The sequence below is a fragment of the Haemaphysalis longicornis genome, unplaced genomic scaffold (genome assembly GCF_048455015.1).
Source record: "Haemaphysalis longicornis isolate Haplotype H1 unplaced genomic scaffold, Haemaphysalis longicornis Haplotype H1 scaffold_6, whole genome shotgun sequence".
Taxonomy (NCBI): Eukaryota; Metazoa; Arthropoda; class Arachnida; order Ixodida; family Ixodidae; genus Haemaphysalis; species Haemaphysalis longicornis.
In genome coordinates this window covers 180,140,701-180,147,153 of record NW_027526407.1, presented here as the reverse complement: position 1 = coordinate 180,147,153, position 6,453 = coordinate 180,140,701, and positions in this window count along the sequence as shown.

Sequence of the window (6,453 nt, the reverse complement as noted above, 5' to 3'; positions counted from 1 at the left end):
CACGTGAAAATTAGACAAAAAAGCGTTAGGTAAGCCCTAGATTTATAAAGGCGTCTATAAGCCACTTTTTGTGTCAAAGGAAATCGCAGCGCCAAGCAGGAACGCTTAACTGCAGCGCCAAAGCAAACTTTTGAGAAAGCAGACTGACCGCAATCGGGGCATTGACAGAGGTTCCATGCCGGCGCATCACAGTATGAGTTGGAAAGGAAAATAGCCGCTATAGGTGTGATTAGGGAAATGCAATCGGCAGCACACAGGAATCGCTCTGAAAGCGCTTTGTATAATATTTCGGCGTGGTGTGCTCAGAGCTTCATTCCACATTGGTATGGGTGACGCTCCACCGGGCATAGTCGTGGGCGGGTAACATCAAAAATTCACAGCACGTCTCAATATTTTGGGACAGCTCAATATTTCTATCGTCGCAACAGACGTTACCGGAAAGCAGCTATAGGAAAGGCTGCAGCATTGACCTGACGGGATAAAACTAAAAAAGATGGACCTCAAACCAAATTATCAACAGGAGATCAGCGGAAGGTCCAAGCAGGATATCTCCTTGACACTGAATTTATTGAAAATATTGTTAATTTTGTAGCGTATGCTACACTGGGCGAGGGTGCGCAGTTTCGCCTTGACCTTAAAGGCCTCTAAACGGTACCTCCGTCGAGGGCGTTCCGGTCCGTCCAAAATCATTCCGGCGGCCGGAACGCGCGGCGGAAGGCGAAAGGGGTTTAAACGGTACCTCCGGCACACCGCGCACTCCGGCGCAACGAGAGCCTCTCTATTGGTTTAGGCTACCCACCAAGCGGACCAATGACAACCTGCTACATCCTCAGAGCCAAAACAGCGTCAACAGCGCCTCTTTTTGGACAGCGAGCATTCATCGAAACAGTTTCTTGAGCTAGCCAGGAGGCTATGGCTAGCAACACCGTTGGCTTGTTTCAGAGCCGCCACTGCAATCCGCTAGTCCGCTGGCAACCAGACACTAGGGTCTGATCACTACCGGCAACTAGCGTCTGTGCTTTTTTGCTGGTGGCAGTGATTTTAGTTCGTCACCAGATGAGTACTCCTGTGAAGGAATGTTTAGTAGCATACATTTAAAATGCGCCTCGAGTCAGTTTTCCCCTCATGGCGGCATTTGTTGTAGCCGACACCGTGAGGCAGAAGCGACTAGTGGCTCGTAGACATAAGCCTATGCGGCAGATACTCAGAGGACGACGTAAAAGCAGTGAGTACTTCACGTTGGTCCAAGAAATGAGGGTTGGTGAAGGCCGGGACTTCTTCGAGTACTTCCGGATGTCGGTTGAAAGGTAATTATTTTTTTTATTTGCACTTTCTTTGCATCCGTTTTTGTGACACGTGCGCGCAATGTTTAGCGGGGAAGCCGCGCGTTCTGCTAACCTTTATGAAATTAAAGGGGGTAGGGACAAACAACTGGCTTGACTTCGCGATATTGCATTCAACAAGTCTGCCCGAGTAATGCCTACTTTTGCAACGGGGTCATCATACAGATGGTCGTGTTTCATTTATCCGTCTACTATTTCTGTTCGGGCCATGACCGTGTAAGCATCTTCGTATGTGTAAACGCCGGTACAAGGGGACCTGCATGCATAGTGTGCCATTGCCCCCTAGGACAACAAATGCTTGGTGGGAAACACAAACTCGTCTTCTTTCATAGCAGTGTAAGTCGGGAAAAAGTGGCTGCCCTGTTCTACCCCGTACATTGCTGAACCGACAAACTTCTATCCACGTCCATTGCCGTTCCCGTTTTACACCTGCATTCTGCTGTTGCCACCGTGCAGGTTTGACCGTCTCCTTGCTTTGGTGAGCCCACTGATCCGGCCAAAAAGGGTGACAAGAGTCACTGTGTCAGCCGGAGAGAAGCTCGCCTTAACGTTGAAGTAAGTTTGAGCTGTTAAATTTGAGTATGCAGTTTGCTTTTAAAGTACAGCCGGCTAATTTTGCAGTAATATCACAGGAGAGTTGACCGGCGTCTGGGTCAGTGCTTTATCACAGTGTAAAGCGGCAAACGAGCGAGAGTGCATCGCATGCACAGAGCGGTCCCGCCAGTGCAAACGTTGTCTGCTCGGCTGTTCCCGCAAGCACAACACAGCCCCTTTCCACAAGTTGTCAGCCGCCTATCTTGATTGCCGGAGCGGTGACAGTAGTTTTGTGTGCTCCTTGTTCACAGCAAGGCAGCTGATAACCAGCGGAAAGGGGCTGTGTCGTGCTTGCAGGAATAGCCTAGCAGATGACTTTTGCACTGGCGGGATCGCTCTGTGCATGCGATGTACTCTCGCACGTTTGCCGCTTTCTACCGTAGTAAGGCACTGACCCACACGCTGGTCGACGCTCCCGTGATATTACGGCAAAATTGGCCGGCTGTACATGTTTTGACCGAATTATAGCTAAGAGCAGTGCTTGGGTTTACAAGTCTTGTCTTTTGTCCTCCTGAACTTCACACTATAGTTCATACCACAAGCTAGATGCAGCACTGTGGAGGCTACATTGTTGTCAACCGCCCACCCCCTCAGGGCGCCGGGGCCTTGCTGTGCCAGAAGGGAGAAAGGAATGCCCTTTCAGGACCCCCTTCATGACGAGTCAGGCGCCCTCAGTGGGCGCACTATTGATAACAATGTAGCCTCCACAGTGCTGCAGCTAGCTCATGGTATGAACTGTAGTATAACAGCATGATATGAAATACCAGACGGAAAAAATGTGTACATTTTCGGGTTACTGGAGTGTGTTTCGTGCGGTTGGTACTTAGAAATACGAACTGTGCATGCACAACACACTTCATATGCAGCATCATGTGTTGCAACGTAGAAATCTGGTCTCAGCGCATGCGTTGGTCTTCCACAGACAAGAGTATCACATGCCATTCAATCAGGCTCAGGTTCATTAAAGGAGCCATGAAGACAAAATACGAGTTTGTGTTATTCGAAAGATTTCGTGTTTTGTAGTGCCCCCAGCACTTGTTCGAATGCAAACGCTGCTTTATTCACTGAGAAATTAATCAATTTATGTTAAAATCTTAATTTTCCCGCTAAATCGTGTGTTTTCGTAGCTGCTATGACATCACAGACCGCTCTGCAGCCTAGAGTCCCTTGATTCCCGCGTCCGCTGTACAGAGTAGAGACACGTACACGCTGGGGCCGCCATTCTCGATCGCTCGCTCGCCGGCGAAGCAAGTCGTACCAAAATCGCGCTAGAATTATCGCCGCAACACGATTAACTGCCGAAGTTTGAATCAACTGATCTGTTTCGCGTTGCTGGGTCGCGTGGGAAACGAAACAAACAACGCGCAGAGCACGTTGACCCAATCGCAGCGGCACGAGACCGTTCAAAGGGTGTCTCCACCCTGGACGGCAGAATTGGTATCGCGGTTTGTTTTACGTTACGTTGCGCGTTTGTTTACGTTAATGAACCTAGATGGCGCCACCATACCGTGATGTGTCGTTTTCTGCCTTTTTTTCTGTTCTGGGAGAAAATCTTTTCGTGAAACATACTGCTCGCTCGACAGATATGTTCACGTAAGACACCGTCGCGTCAATCAACCGGCCAGTGTCGTCTGAGACAACCCCAAAGCCTCGCAGTCCTGTGCAGCTAAACAAGAATAGTGCGCGCAGTACCAACAACAGTAGTACGCAGCGGTACTTCTATGTTTACATGTGCTTTCGTAACTTACACTTACCACCATTCTTACGGCTTTAAAAAGAATGCGCCGTAAATTTAAGGCTAATAGCTTGTTCGGCAGGCTGATACTCTGCCTAATTTTTGTTTGTTTTTGCCGCCCTTCTCCAATCACAGAGCTGTCTCGTGTGACATCATAGGTTCTGTTGCAGGAAATGAGCTAGTGGGTCGCATGGCCATTCCCTTTTTAAATGCAGAGCATTTCTTTAACTCACAATGTCACCCGTTCCCGTTCTTGTAGGCGTCCGCAGCCAGGCCACTACACTATAAAAAAAATAAGTTACCGGCGCCCGGTTTCGATCCCATGACCCTGCGGGCGGAACACAAGGTACATGGTACTCTACCCACTGCGCCACAAAACCGACACAGAATCCAATGCTACGAACGCGCCTTATATCCTTGACTCATTCAAACTACGTCGTCAGCGGCGCGCGTTGGCGACTCAGCGGCGTGGTGTACACGTGATACCACCAACCCCCCAAACACTAAACGTTAACGCATACACCCACCCCCTATGCAACGCATTTAATCGAGTCCCCCTCGCGGGGAGATGGGCGCATACCCACTTAGGGGGATTGGCCAAGAAGAGCTATGGTACAAAAGAAAATGATGGGTAGGAATGTAAAGCGGGCATTGGCGCGGGCTCACTCCAGCTGTGCATTTACAAGTGTCCCTTGCCAGGGGCATGCGACGTTTTTTTCCTAATTATGTGGCTTATTTGAGTGAACTTCACGTTAAAAGTTGTGTCAGTATGATTCTAACGAGACAATCTTTTGAATGAACCAAACTTGTGTTTTCTCTTCATGGCTCCTTTAAGGACATGCTGTATATATAAGTTCAACACCATTTCAACACTACTGCACAGATGAGCAATAGGAAGGTTGTCCACTTTCTCTGGGGGCTCAACTAATTTCAGCTCGCAGGTAATGCAACATGTGTAACATTGTGCTTTAGATTATTCATATTTTCTCGTGTAAACCTGCACACGCATTCCGAACAGGATTTTGTTTGCACCTTGGTTTATTCAAGCTATAATGCCATCATATTGTAAATTTCATGTACTTATGCAGAAACCATTAGCAATGGCGTGTGATGTCTAGATATTCCCCATTTCAGGTTCCTGGCCCACGGATCATCAAAGCAGATAATTGCTAAATCGTACCGGGTCTCCTCGACGTCGGCGGGCCGTTACGTTTTGCAGACTTGCAAAGCTTTGCATAAGGTTCTAGAGCCATTGTACTTGCCAGAAATGACTACTGCCCGATGGAGAGAAATAGGGACTGATTTTGAAAACCTCTGGCAATTTCCTAATTGCATTGGGGCAATCGACGGCAAACATGTGCACATAGAGGCCCCAGCAAACTCTGGAGGCCTGTTCCGCACTTACAAAGGCCGGTTTGCGTCACTACTTCTCGCGGTGTGCGATGCCAGATATAGATTTATTCTAGTCGATGTAGGCGAGGCGGGATCCCGAGGAGATGCAGGTTGTTTCAACGAATGCAAATTCGGGATTAAATTTAGAAACGGCCTATTGCACATACCGGGCCCAAAACAGTTACCGGGAAGTCCTTGGGAAGCACCTCATGTTGTGGTCGGCGATGAAGCCTTCCCTCTCCGAGAGAACCTAATGCGCCCATACCCAGGCAAGCAACTGAACGCTGAAAGACGCATCTTTAACTACAGACTTTCTCGAGCCAGGAGAATTATTGAAAACTCCTTTGGCATCCTAGCAAACAGGTGGAGGATTCTACGCCAAGAAATGAAAGGTAAATTAGAGCTACTTGATGAAGTGATATGGTCCACTGTGCTTCTGCCCAATTATCTCAGAACTCTTGATATTGAAAATCAGCCCCAGTTCATGTATTGCACTTCAGATGATGTGGACACTTTGCTTGTAGATGGTAGTATTGTGCCAGGTAGATGGAGACGAGAACAAGAAGCTGGTGACAACTTTTTGAGTGTTCCTCGTTTGGCAAGCAATAATTACTCTTCATCTGCAAAGGCAGTGAGGGAAACGTTCACACGCTACTTCCAAACGAGACACGGCAGGGTAGCATGGCAGGACAGGGTGCTGGCTCCAGACCTCTGATAGTGTGTGTGCCAGTTCCCCGGTGCTGTGATTTTGCCCCAAGCGCCCTGCCCGTTCTTGTGGTCGGCCGTTCTTCCGACACGGCCCCCTTCGGGTCCCTGCCGGGTTTCCGGATGGCCGCACCTGTGCTTGTTGTGCCGTAGATGGGGCGCCGGGCAGCACCGCATAACTCCGTTCTCTCCGGGCAAGTCTGCTGGCTTTAGGAATTCAAGCGACGGCCAGTGTGCAGTGACAGCTCAGCGCTGAGACGCGATAGGTGCTGATCATTTGCACTCTGGGACCCTGCTCCTTGAATGCCTAATGGTGATTTTGCCCCAAGCGCCCTGCCTGTTCTTGTGGTCGGCCGTTCTTCCGACACGGCCCCCTTCGGGTCCCTGCCGGGTTTCCGGCTGGCCGCACCTGTGCTTGTTGTGCCGTGGATGGGGCGCCGGGCAGCGCCACTTGTACATATCAAGCTTGTCGCTTTGTGCTTGATTTTCGTTGTGCCGTGGCGAGTGCCGTGAAACTGCGTTGTTTTTGTGTGCGTGTGTGTGCCTTTGTGTCTGCTTGCTTGTTTGTTTGTTTTTCAGGTACAAATGCTGACCTGCAGGTGGTGCTGGTGCCTCAAGATTTATATCCTTGACCAACCTGGCATGTGGGTGGGCAAGGGATGTGATGAAAGAGTGGAATCTTCT